Below are 14,478 nucleotides of genomic sequence, written 5' to 3' on the forward strand. Positions count from 1 at the left end.
AATAATTGGAGGAGGGTCAGTGCTTAGGAACCAGGAAGAGTTCAATTTATCAAAGAATGTGTCACTCTAGATAGCTTATACTTTTGCTGATTTGGAATTTGCAATAGATGACGACAGAACAATGAGCAATGGCTTTGCTATTGTCATCCTTCACTGTTGCCCTTCAGGAAGCACTTACTCCCTGCCCCTGCCCCCCCACCCCCCCCCCAAAAAATCCCATGTTCTCCTGCCTGGTTGTTCCTGCCTCTGAAACAGGATGACTAGATTTAGTAACAGTTGCTTCCTTGAATGGAGGAATGAATAAATTTCAAAGACTGTGTAGTGTGGATTTACTGGGCCAGGAGGAAGGAGACTTGTCCACTCAGCACTTACTCATCATTTGCTATTTAGAGTGCCTAGATTTTCCTCCAGGGAATATTCTTCTTTGACTCTGAGTTGGTGTGCTTCAGATGGAGGTGAATCCACTTCCTGTTCTAGGGATGGTCACAGGACTCAGACCAGATCCATCAGAACAGGAATTGCTGTGATTTTAGTGATTGATTCAGGAATGGCCCATGATTCAAGATGATCCAATGAGACACAAATATGCTTTGATGGTAACAATTAGAGGTCCAGGCTCTTTACAGCTAGATGTGAATTTGGATCCAATCTTGGTGACACTGGTAGCCACAATGCCACCCACCACATGGAACCTGAGAATGAAGCCAATGTGGAAGAGAGCAGTCTGGCAGAGAAACTTCCTTCTGCTGACACAAAAATTGAACACTGGGGTCAGTTTGTGCCTCAACCTAGTTCTGGTTTTCAACTTCTCATTTATGCGAATCAAAGCAAGTTTGGGTTGGGCTTTTAACCACATGAAATAAAAAGAATAGTCCTGCCCTTAGTTTCTAGGCCCAGCTCTGCAACAACCTAGCCATATGACCTTGGGCAAGCTTCTTCATCTGTCTGCTGAATCTAGATTTCTCATCTATGGAGTCATTGGATGAAGCACCTATTTTAGCTTTGTATTAGCTAGGGTATTTGGCTGAATTAATGTTTTAAATGTGAATTTTTGTAAGAGATAGGCAGAACATCCTGAAACCAGGCCTTTAGGACAAAGAGCTAGATTAGAGCAGATGCATCAAGAAGTCTTTGTGGCAGCAGAAATGAGTATCTAAAGTACTGAGGAGGAAGAACTGGCTCTGCACTGTTTCAGTAGTTGAAGAGCTGATTGGCGGTGAGAGGCAGGAGAAGGTGTGTGTGTGTGTGCGCGCGCACGCGCGCATGCACGCACTCATGTGTCAGAAGTTACAGGTTTTACATAACTATGAGTCATTTGAATCTCTTCCAACTACAAAGTTTGACTTTTTTTCTTTGAGAGGTGCAGCACCATTAATGCAGGTTGCCTTCACCCAGAGGTGAGAGGGCAGGAAGCATGATTTGACCCCCATTCCCATCTTTATGCCCCAAAGGGTAAAAAAGAACCCCATCTTTCTCATTAATCCTGCTCAGCTCCCAGGGACAATGCCTCCCTCTGGTAAAGTCAAAGACCCCAGGATCCTGGCCTGTGACTGAGAAAATAACATTATTTTCTTTGGGGAAGTGGGCAGGTATCTTGTCTCAGAATTTCTGGAATTGCTTCTTGGTGCCGCCAGCCTTGGTGACTGTGAGCACATTGAAGTGCACGGTCTTGCTCAGGGGCTGGCACTTGCCCACTGTGACAGTGTCACGGATCTGGACATCTCTGAAGTGGGGCAGGTGCACTGACATGTTCTCGTGGTGCTTCTCAAAGCAGTTTGACTTTCGGATGTAGTGGAGGTAGTCTCAGCGGATGACAGTAGTCCTCTGCATTTTCGTCTTAGTCACCACCCCAGACTAGATGCACCCTCAGATGAAGACATTACCAGTAAAGGGGCGTTTCTTGTCAGTGTAGGTGACCTCGATGACCTCCCAGTGCATCTTGAAATGCAGACTGGTGTTCTCGTAGTATCGTAGTAGCTTCTTTGCCAGTTTCTCCATGCAGGACCCTCTCTTTATTTTGAAAGGTGGTGGGCTGCTTTTGGTAAGCACTCACAGTCTGAATATTCACCATCTTCATGGCTGCCTGAGGAAAGGCCAAGTTTGACTTTTGTAATATGAAAAAAAAAGATACAAAGAGAAATTGGGTAAAATATAATTGTAGCCCTGAAATATGATCTGAAATTAGTAGGTTTTATTATTTTTAAAATTCTTGACAAGAGCTTGACCTCTTCCTATTCTAACTCAAATATCCCTAAGACCAGACTTTGAGATTTTTTTTACAAGAGTGAAAATTTCAAAATAATTTAGCAACTGACCTAAGGTTAACATTTCATAAAATAAGAGTATATTAATAGAGCAAGAATAAAAAACAGTTGGGACATATAATCTTTAAACAAAGAAAATCTTTCCTTAGAAAAAATACTTACCAACCTACCTCAATATTTATAGCTTTCTCTAGCTTTCTATTTCTAACTTTTATATGATTTTATTTCAGTTTTCCTGAGCAACATGTTTTAAAGGAAATTTGAAGGTTAAATTTCCTTTAAAAATTGTAATAGTGTTTGCCTTTTAATAGGACAAATTAAATTATTAATATTTACTATAATCACTGTATGTTTGGTTTTATTTCTGGCACCTTAATTTATGGTGTTTACTTTTCATCTTTCCTTAAATGTTCCCCTTTTCAGATTCTTGCTAACTGAGCACACATTCTTTCTTGCTTTTATTTCTCCAGCAAAATAGAAAACTGCCTTCCTTTTTAAATACTTGCACTTTAATTTATATGTATTTTTATATACACAAATATATTTCAAATCCTATCTTCTTAGCAATGTCAAAAGTAATCAGTAGTCTAAAGCCTCCTCTCTGAAAAGACAATTCTTACAGCATACCTTCATTTTTCCACCCTCCACTCTCTGCCTCCCAGGTCTTATGATGTAGAGTTTTGGTATAAGATTAATATTTTGTTGTAGTATTTTGTAGTATTTGTAGTATTTTGTTTTTAATATTTTGTTTTGTAATATTAATATGCATGTTGTAGACATGCATAGATTTTATATATTTAATTCTATGGTTTATGTCTTCTGTTTTATTAACCCCTATTTAACAATCATGTTGAAATTTTACACCTGCATTATCAGCAATTATTTGGACTTTTCCCCCTATTATTTCTTCAGCTCTTTCTTTCATTCCATCATGCCTGCTCCCACTTTCTAAAATAATCCTTTGCTAAATATTTGATCTCTTGGATCCAGCCATCATGTGTTAACTTTTCTGTCATAGTTTTTATATTATTGCTCAGTGGGTTGGGAGAATACTTTTGCTAGATGTTTTAGGTCACTAAGTCAATCCCCTTATTTTCTAATTCTGACATTCAGCCCTTATATTTAGTTTTTAATATTACCAGTTACATTTTAATTTCCAAATTTGTTTGTATTATTAAAGTATTCTTATGAGAAATCCCAGCTTTTTGTATGGATGGTACATCCTCTCATATGTGAGGGTACCAATTAACATTCTTTGAAGTCATCTTCTGTTTCCTGAGTTGGCTTTGGTCAGGATTCAGGATCTCAGTATACTCAGCTTGAAATCTCTATTTTATGCTATCTAGTTCCCTCAAAGGTTTGATTGTTTATATTTATAAAGGACAATGTGATGTCCAACTTGGTAGCTATTTATTGTAAATAGTCATATGTGGTAGCCACTAGTCACCTGTGGCTATTATATTTCTATTTAAATTATTTAAAATTAAATAAAATTAAAATTCAGTTCCTCAGTTGCACTAGCCACAGTTCAAGTGCTCAGTAGCCACATGTGATTACAGGCTATGGTATTGGGCAGGACAGGTTTATAGAGCAGCTGTATCACCACAGACTGTTCTGGCTAGATGGACAGTTTTGGCAGCTAAAATGTTTTTCTCCAAACATATTGCAGTCACTGCCTCCCAGGTAGTGAAAGTGGCTGTTTGGAGTGGAAAAGAGGTACATCCATGCAGGCTTCACTTCATGAAGTAAGAAAGGGAAGCTTAACTTTGGGTTGTGGGTGCTCCATCTTACTTGTATTCAGCAAACTTACTCAGGGTAGTGACCTATTTCTCTCTCTAGACATCTAAACTCCAGTCCTAACTTCACATAGAAAGCTGACTTCACCGCAAGCCTGGGAGTGGGTGTTGCAGCCAGCCTCTGTTTTGAATGAGGGATTTGTGTAATCTTTCTGTTGTTCTGTAATTTATTACCCGTAGACCATTGCTTTTCCCAGACGGCTGTCTTAGATTTTGATTTTTCTCCAGAGCTCTGCTGGAAGGACTCAGTTTTACAATTGTCTCTTCTTTTATCTACTTGGGTTTATAGTTTCCTGAAGGCTGCTAAGGACTCGCCATTAATCTGATGCCATACATTTTATCTCTTCCACACATTTCTCAACATTTCTGGCCTGCTGATGGCAACATTCCCCAGTTTCCAGCACTGTCATAGATTTATTTTTGCTCTTTTATTTCTTTTGTCAAGACGTACTCAATCAGCCATCTTCAACTGAAACTAGTAGCCTGATTTTTTATGCCTTTTGTGTCTACAGAATAAGTTTTATAAGTAATCATAGACTGTCAGGGCTAGAAAGGAAATCTGAGATCCATTGCAATCCAATCTTTTTATAGATGAATAGAGCAACACCCCTGTAAGGCTTCAACTGACTCGCCCAAGCTCTACAGCATGGTGGTAGCACAGCTGGGGCAAAGAAGGAAGTCACTCATTCCCTGAAGCCTCTGGCCATTGTCTTCTGCTCCAAGTTAAGAGACTGTAATAGGGGTTCATATTCTCAGCCCACCTGTACCCCAGGCTCAGCACAGTTGTCCTGTTAATCAGCTCTTTCCTAAGCTCCTCCTAATGCAAAATAATGGAGGACTTAATTTTCTAAAAGAAATTTCCAACAGAACTGCATAGATTTAAGAGGATCTTCCTTTAACCTACACATTCATGTAGTCAGAACTGTCCTTTCCCCAAGTACAGAGAAAAACCAATGTTAGACCTCAAAACTGTAAGGAGAAGGAGCTTGGAGAATGCAAACAGATCTTGCTGAGAAATTATCATGACATTTTCAGGGTGGGAGGGGCTATGTATGAGAAATGAGTTTCTCCCTCCCCTAGAAGTTCTGGGGTAGGAGCTTATTGTCCATCTTAGTGAAATGTTTCACCTCGAGCATCTGCTTAATTGCACTGATCTACAATCTGTTTCCAGTGAAGCAAAGTAATTAAGTGTTTTAAAATGCTTTCTGAGACTTTGGAAAACTGACCTAAGGTTAATGGTTCATAAACCTCATTTGTGCTTCTATTAGAGAATTTAAAATGTGAGCTGATCTGCGTCTGGACTGGAAAGGAGGAGAGGGCCTCAGAGATCTGCTGTGAGACCTGTAGCAGCATGTGCAGCTGTGGAATTATCCCTCTTTTGACATATTTAAGGAAGAGAGAGCATAATGCAGTTTCCCTGGCATTGTCCCTTAGGAGTTCGATTCAATAGTGATGTCATCTTAAACTTGGAGAGATGTGATACATTTTCTCTGTTCCAAAAGCTTAATCTCCTACCCTCTGACACCATAGAACAGGATTTTAAGCCAGAGTGTCAATTCCTAACTGGGGTCCTGTTTCTGTGTACTTTTAGACAAAGTGCCTTAATCCCTGTACTTGGCCTCATAGACTGGGATTTTTCTAGGGACACCAAGAAAGCCTATCAATATCTCTTCTACTGTGAGAAATTCATTTCTGTGGATCACAGAGGCTTAGTTTGGGGATTATAAACTCAAGTGTATCCAGACAACAGACAGGTTACATAAATAAGTCAGGAAAAAGGATGGAGACTGAGGAAACCGAGGAAGCATATCCCTTTGAAAGGAGGCGGCTGCTTTTCAGTTCCAGCTGGCTGCTGCCATGCACAAATGTGTGCTCAGTTGTTCCAGAAAAATCAGAAATTTAGATACATAATGAAGTTTGACTCTTACTTGGTACAGGTAACTAACTGAAAAACAGGGACATTTCCAGGTATAAACCATACATACCTGTGGGCAATTTGTCTCATGGGGTCCTGGTTTGATTCTCCTGAAAATTACTATCAAAATGCAATGATAAAAGGATTAAAGAAACAACCACCTGTGGCCACCAAATGGTCAGTGGGTCTGGAGATTCTAAACCAATGCAGCCAGTCTGAAGTTCAAGTCCTTTAGTCCACCCCTATTGTGGCTACCCATGACCTTTGTCAGATTCAGACTCCTATTTATCTGAATTTGGGTTCTAGCTAGAATGACAGTCACTCCAAGAAAGGGGAGTCCACAATAAGGTGGTTATTCCTAGAGCAGAAGTCCTAAGGAAGTCTAAAAGATTGAACTTCAGAAGTATACACAATCTAATCAATTGTAATACAAACATGGGATTATGTTTATAATACATAACCTTGCTCCACAGAGTGCCCAGTACTTGTCAGGATAAGTGATTTATAGACATCATCTTCTTTCATTTCTATGATGAGTTTAGCAGGCACCACAATGATCCCCTTTCTATAGATGAGAAAGCAGACTCAGAGAGGTTAAGTATTTTTCACCAGATCTCCCAGGTGGTGACATCTAAATTGTGTTAGAAAATGAACTCCCAAGATTTTTGTGTTATTCTTCATCTCCCCTGAGGATACAGAGGAGAAAATTCAACATCATGTTGAACCGATTTCCCCTCCCCATTTCCAATGCTTCCAAGAGTAGGCTTAAAAGTAGGAGAGCAGATGGTTGTTGGGTGGTAGTGGTATATACATTTCCTTAAAGCCTTCAAGTATATATCCAAAATATACAAAAAAATTAGGGTGATCAGAAAAATCAGCATGCTATAAAAAAGAAAAGACTCTTTTGCTTCCAAGATATTTATCATTATGGGTACTCTGAGACCATATGGATAATGGGAATTTGGTAAGCTTGATAGGATAAGGAAAGCAAGACCACAAAAGGTGTTGAGAAAACACTAGGTGGGCTCTGAAAGCAAGGACATGGCCATAGGTAGTATGTTGCCCATGCTGGTTGCTGAGGCTTTGAAAAATAACTTTACTGAGATATAATTCCCATACCACATAATTCACACATTGAAAGTGTACAACTCAGTGGTATTTACTGTATTCGCAAGTTGTGCAACCATCATCACAGTCAATTTTAGATAATTTTCATCACCTCAAAAGGAAGCCTGTGCTCTCTCTAACTCTCACCATCCTATTCCCCACCCTCCTTCAGACCTCAGAAACCACTAATATACTTATTGTCTATATAAATTTCCCTAGTCTAGACTTCCTTATGAATGGAATTATATACTATGTGGTCTCCTGTGAGTGTCTCCTTTCATTTAGCATAGTTTTTTTCACGGGTGTTGAGATTTGAATGTCTTTTAAAACTGTCTTCCCTCCCTCAATGAGTTACTTGGGCAGATTTCTTCAAATCAAGTCTTTGGTCCTTTTGGGGGGTTATTGTAAATCACAGCAACAGCATCCCTGTCTGGAGTCCTTACCAGAAAGAGTTGAATGCTACATAATTTCTTTTCCCTGGGATCTCCAGGAAAAGCTCTGGACTGGGATGCTCCTGGGATTTTCAGGAGCATGAGCCAAAAGTCCTCTGCTGATTCATTTTCACATAATCAATATCACCAGTCAGACATTCAAGTCTGCCCTTTCCTCTCACTCCCACCTTTCCAAGAACTTACTATTTCCAGCACCCAATTAGTTTTTGGAGGAGGGTTATATTTATAAACAATTACACTTCAGACATTACCTAAAAAGTCTCTATGAGTTAATGAGGTCTGCATACAGAAACTAGTACTCTGTATATTTGTCTAAACAGGATGAAAGATATTATTCGATTCTCCTTCACAATCTTTTGTCCCATTTTCTGCATTATGTTGAAGAGAAAAAAAAACAATGTAAAAATTATAGAAAATGAATGAGGTTTTGCTCAAAGAAATGGTGAGAACTGGTCATTTTCAAATGATATTTAAGGACCTAGAAGTAAATTGAAATTATGAAACATTGTAAGGTGTGCAGAGATTTCTAGCTGAGTAGCAATAGAATATGGATTATAAGTAAAAGGATCATTCTGACATCAGAACCTGTTCTTCTTTTTTAAAGTATATTTTATTGATTATGCTATTACATTGTCCCATTTCCCCCTCCACTCTGCACCCCCCCACCTGCATTCCCCCCACTTAGTTCATGTCCATCGGTCATATATATAAATTTTTTGGCTCCTCCATTTCCTATACTATTCTTAACCTCCCCCTGTCTATTTTGTACCTACCATTTATCCTTCTTATTCTCTGTAACCTGTTCTTTAGAATCAAACCAATCTGGATCAAATCTTAGTCCCACCATTTACCAATTGTGTGACATAGGAAAAGTAACTAAGCTTCTCTGAATCTCAGTCTTCTTACCAATAAAATAGAAATAATGTTACATACTGATATTACGTAGAATGCTTTGAGATCAAAGAATGTTGAGATTAACAATAACCACAAAAACAACTATAAGTACTACTACCACCAACACAATTTTTTGAGTATTTATATGTAGAGATGCTGTTAGGCACTTAAGTTAGTCACTAAACTTAAGGGCTACCTCTCCAGCCCCTCCAATAACTTGGCAAGGAATGCAAGATATTATAACCTTTCTTTCACAGATGAGAAATAAACAGATTAAATAATTTTCCCCCAATCCCTCAGCAAGTGAATGGTGGAATCGAGTGTCAAAATCAGATATGTTAGTCAAAAAGATGGCATCATACCCAATCATTGTAGCTAATGTTGCTAACAGACAAGTGAAAGTGAGACTCAAGAACATGAAAAAATATTTTTTCATCCAGAAGCCAGAAACCAATCTTTTAAAAGTCATGCAAACACTGTAAAATTTAAAATAGGCAATTTCACATTTTGATGACTGTGTTTAAAACTAGGTGAAATCAAGCACACAGTTTAAATGCCAGTGAAAGGACAAGGGACTATGTCTAGACATCTGGTACACCAGCCTCAGTACATCTGCCTGTTGTTCATCCCTCCACCCTACAAGGAAAGCTGAATTTTTAGAAAGAAGTGGTGTTTAATTTCTCTTAAAAGGGGCTCCCAGATATAACCTCCCATTCCTGCAACAATCCTGTGACACCCAAGGCAAAGAAACTCTTGTCATCTGCTCAGTAACAACACTGGTATTTTTCCCATTTCTTGTCCTTGAGTTCTTGCAAAGTCACTATAATTTGATTTTTTAAAATAAATCAAATCCTATTTCAAATGCAACTGAAGAACTTTGCTTTAAAAAAATTTTGTCTTGAATCCTCGAAAAATGGAAGACTGCTGTTTGGAACTAAATAACTAATTCCGAAATTATACATTTTTTACATTCAGAATTTGGTTCACAGCTTCCTAAAAACAACCTTTAAACTTTGAAACCAATTTGAAATTCAAGTTTGTATAGCTGGGTCTTGTGGGCACTCCTTATCACCTTTGCTGATAAGCATTTAAATATATTCATTAACAAAAATAATTGTCACAGTAAACTACATTAACACCTTTTAATTGAATTAGAAATTAGATGGGGGTCATGAATATTTCACTATGGCTCATTGCTCACCTTCCCAATTTCCATATGAAAAACAAACAAACCCTTCACACAACCATAAAAAGGTAGATTTGCAATGTTCAGGTTCCTGGTCTTTCTCATAGTTTTGTCACAAAAGTCATACCATTTGTCAAAAGTGAATTTTTAAGTTTCATGCTGCTCCTCTGTGCTTCCAGAAATGATACATGGAGTTTTCAATCCCTAGGAAACTTTTGTTTATTGTTGTTCAAGTACAGTTGTCTCCATTTTCCCCGCACCACTCCTCCCCTACCCACCCATCCCCACCTCCCACTCTTGATCCTACCCATCTTTGGCTTTGTCCATGTGTCCTTTATACATGTTCCTGACAACACTTCTCCCTCTCCCACCCCCATTATCCTCTCCCACATCCTTCTGGTTACTATCAGTTTGTTCTTAATTTCAATGTCTCTGGTTATATTTTGCTTGCTTGTTTGTTTTGGTGATTAGGCTCCACTTATAGGTGAGGTCATATGGTATTTGTCTTTCACCTCCTGATTTATCTCAGCATAATACTCTCCAGTTCCATCTATGCTGTCGTGAAGGGCAGCAGCTCCCTGTTTCTTTCTGCTGTGTAGTATTCCATTGTGAAAATGTACCACAGTTTTTTGATCCATTCATTTACTGATGGGCACTTAGGTTGCTTCAAGCACTTGGCTATTATAAATTGTGCTGCTATGAACATTGGGGAGCATAGATTCTTTTGAATTGGTGTTTCAGGATTCTTAGGGTATAATGCCAGCAGTGGAATTGCTGGGTCAAAAGGCAGTTCCATTTTTAGTTTTATGAGGAAATTCCATACTGTTTTCCACAGTGGCTGCACCAGTCTGCATTCCCACCAACAGTGTACTAGGGTTCCCTTTTCTCCACAACCTTGCCAGCACTTGTTTGTTGATTTGTTTATGATGGCCATTCTGACTGGTGTGAAGGGGTATCTCATTGTGGTTTTAATTTGTATCTCTCTGATAGAAATACAAAGGATTGTAAGAAATTACTATGAAGAACTATACGCCAAGAAATTTGAAAACCTAGCTGAAATAGACAAATTTCTAGAAAAATATAATCTTCCAAAACTGAATGAAGAAGAAGCAGAAAACCTGAACAGACCGATAACAGCTGACAAAATTGAAGCAGTAATCAAAAAACTCCTGGTATACAAAAGCCCTGGACTGGACAGTTTCACAGGGCTTTTACAAAACATTTAAGGAAGAGTTAACCCCTATACTTCACAATATTCCAAAAAATCTGAGAGGAGGGAAGACTCCCAAATTCTTTTTATGAAGCTAGCATCATCCTAATCCCAAAACCTGATAAAGATACAACAAAGAAAGAGAACTACAGGCCAATATCACTGTTGAATATAGATGCTAAAATCCTCAGGAAAGTTTAAATAAACATCTACTGAATGCAATCCAGAAACTGTTAGTCACACTGCATGCTGAACAGATAAAACCTTCAGAGCAGAGTAGCTTTTGAAGCAGAGTCCAAGGTTCTCTTCTCAACCTTGGCACAACTGACAAGTGAAGTCACAAAATTCTGTATCATGGACAGCTATCTTGTCAGTGTAGGACTTTGTTGTTTTTAGCAGTATCCTTGGTCTCTAACCCACTAGATGCCAGTTATACTCCTATTACAGTTGTGACAATCAAAACTGTCACCAGATAATATCTGGATATTCAGATAATGTCCCTCCAGGAGGGAAAAACTTCCCCCAGCTGGGAACCACTGATAGAATAACATGGGTTCAATGACTAGTCCTTCCTCATATGTTTGCCCCTTCCATGGCCTCAGGTTTGTACATGTGAAATACAGGCTATCATACCTATTTCACTGGGTTGCTGGGGAGACTTACACAATATGAAGTGAGTAGAAGCCAAAGCTGGGTGAGTGTTCATTAATTATTAGCTGAAGTAGTGGTAGTAATCATAGTAGTAGCAGCAGTAGCAGAATTTCCATCAAGATCTGAGGGGTTAGGAAGGAGTAACTCCTCCCTTCTGTTATTCTCCACCCACAGAAGTTCCTTGTTACTGGGCTGAGCCAGAGTTATTTTCCTTGCCCAAGGACCCAAGGTGGCACCTTCAAAGGCAGCAGTATACCCTCTTCCTTGAATTGTGAAACTAGTCTTACCCAACCTACATACTTCATGTCCAGTGGGTAGTCAAGGCAAGCACCAGATCTTTCCACAATAAATGTTTCAGACAGCATGGTATGTTAAAAAGTAAAAATAAAAAGTGGTGTTTGGAGTGAGGCAGACCTGACTTTCAAACTTGATTTCTGATTTCAGGAAGTCTCAGATAGGTTTCTTAATCTCTCTGAGACTCAGATTCCTTACCTTTAAAGTGGAGTACTGAGAATTATCCCTTCTACTGGCTGTGATAATTAAATGCAATAAAGCATGTAGAAGACCCTTATAGCTGTGTCTGGTACACAGTAGGTACTCAGTAATCAGTAGTGATTATAATTTTCATGATGAAGAATATTATACTCTATAGCAGGGTTGCTCAACCTTGGCACTACTGACATTTGGGGCTGGATACTTCTTTGTTGTGCTGACTGCCTGCCCTGTGCATTGTAATGTGTGAATGGCATCTCTGGCTAATTTCATACTAGAAGCTCTACCACCAGTTTAACAACCAAAAACACCTCCAGACATTGGCAATTGTCCCCTGGGGCAGAATTATCCCCAGATGAGAACTACTGCTCTACAGGAAATGGACTTCCCCCCCTACTCTGCTTGGTCACTGTGCCCTGGGTTAATGTCAGTTCTTCTCGGTGATGTTCCCTGCCATCCTCATGTTGAATCAGCCATTCCCTTCACTGTTTCATAATTTTTGTTTGCTCATCTGTCTGGTCTGCTAAACTGACAGCCTCTTGAAGGCTGGCTTCCTTCACATAGATATCTTCATGTCTGTAGTTGGCACAGAGTGGAGGGTAGCAGACAGCAGGATAGGGAAGAAAGGAAATCACTATTTATTGAGCACCTACTATATAGCAAGCACAGAGCTAAACTGCTTACAAATGTGATTTCCTTTGATCTTCTCAATAGATTTATAAAAATGTATCACTGTGTCCATTTTGCTAATGAAGAAACCAAATATGTGAGTGGACCTGTGGTTTAAACCCAAGTCCAAGTGGCCCCCAAACCTGTCCTCTTCACCAAGCAACCCCTGAGAACAGGAAATGAGGTATCTTCCCCCATCCATGCTGCATGCTGGAGCCTCCACCTTCTGTGAGCTCTCTCACATGAACTCCCTGCCCCATGGGTGAGATCAGGAAATTGGAATGGCATGCCCGAGGTCAGAATTGAATAGAAATGGCTGACCTGCTAGAAGAAACAATCCATTATGGACTTGAAGATGAGGCACTGATCATTTTTCATTCTTACTGAAAAGGTCAACGTGGAGGCAGCAAGACCCAGAGTGAGACCTTTTAGTAATTTCAGAAAGTTCAGCCTGCAGCTTGGGGGCAAAACTGAGGCTGATTCCCACATTATCCTAGCCCCTCTCTCCACCTCTAGCTGTAAACACCAGCTGGTACCAGGCTTATGTCATCTAGCACTGACTTGCCTAGGGGCCCAGGTCCTGGGCTCAGGAAGGAGGTATCCTCTTGGCCCAGACCTCCTCACATCCCAGTGCAGCTCTTCCTTGAGTCAGAATGCCACTTGAGTTCCAAGATCCCAAGAAACACTGTAAATATGCTAAAGGGGACCTACAAAGTGGGCAGCAGGCTCCAAAAGGTTAACATCTTCCTTTTCAGATGGTTACCACAGTTGCTATGGATATCTCCTCCAGGAGGCTTTGCAAGTTCCACATGAAGGGGCGGAAATTAAACTCAGATGAAACAAATCAGGTTGGGCTGCAAATGCTGCACCTGTTTATTTCTAGGTTGGACACGGGGCCTGGGCATGCAGATGTATGTGTGGGGGGCATTTAGAGCTTCAGTCACACGTGCAATTGTGTGTGTGTGTGCCTTTGGTCTGTGCACAGGCGTGAGGAAAGGACCAGACTGTCTGCATATCCCAAAAGGCAAAGATTTATTTGATTGTTTCCCCAACAAGCCAGGAAGATACTTGAGGTCAACGGTTGTTTTCATTCATCTCTGCAACCCTATTAGCACTGAGCCTAATGCCTTGTAGGTGCTCAGCGATTGTTTATTGAACAGTTTTGTCTGTTTATTTAACATGTACTTTTGAGTGCTTTCCATGGGCCAGCCATTGTGTTACATGCAGAGGTTATTACCACAGCCAACAAGGGGAAGAATCTCTTTCTTGATGGGGCTAGGATCATGGAGAAGATGAATGATTGATGGATGAAGAAACTCCCAATTGGAAGGTGATATAAATACCCATTGGTTGGGTATTTATTCATGTGTGTGCATAGATGTTTATATGTGCACGTGTGTGTTTATAAATAGTAAAAAAATGCTTGAAAAATCAAGCCTCCATGAGGGGAAGAGTAGTCAAGGGGCAGAAGATAAAGAATGTGAGCTCTGGAGTCAGGCTCTGGGCATTTTAGTCCTGCTTCTACAACAGCTACACATCCTTGCATCAACCAGAGCCTCAGTTTCTCCAGACTACTCATTCATTGGATAACTATTTTCTGCACACCTACCAAGTATGCAAGGATACTTGCATCAACCAGAGCCTCAGTTTCTCCAGACTACTCATTCATTGGATAACTGTTTTCTGCACACCTACCAAGTATGCTTCCTAGGCTCTGGGGACACAGCTGAGAGCAGAACAGATATAAACCCCTGATGTCATGGAACAATTGTAAGAAAGCACAGTGAGGGTCACAAAAGGGGAAGATAAGTGAACAACAGGAGCAATGGCCAGAGGCCCCAA

At 39.9% G+C, this 14,478-nt stretch overlaps 1 pseudogene; it reads right to left on the reverse strand.

The window, feature by feature from the left end:
* Positions 1-1,547: 1,547 nt before the first annotated feature.
* Positions 1,548-2,081, reverse strand: LOC114508704 (annotated as a pseudogene).
* Positions 2,082-14,478: the final 12,397 nt, after the last annotated feature.

The sequence above is a fragment of the Phyllostomus discolor genome, chromosome 3 (assembly GCF_004126475.2).
Source record: "Phyllostomus discolor isolate MPI-MPIP mPhyDis1 chromosome 3, mPhyDis1.pri.v3, whole genome shotgun sequence".
NCBI classification, from domain to species: domain Eukaryota; kingdom Metazoa; phylum Chordata; class Mammalia; order Chiroptera; family Phyllostomidae; genus Phyllostomus; species Phyllostomus discolor.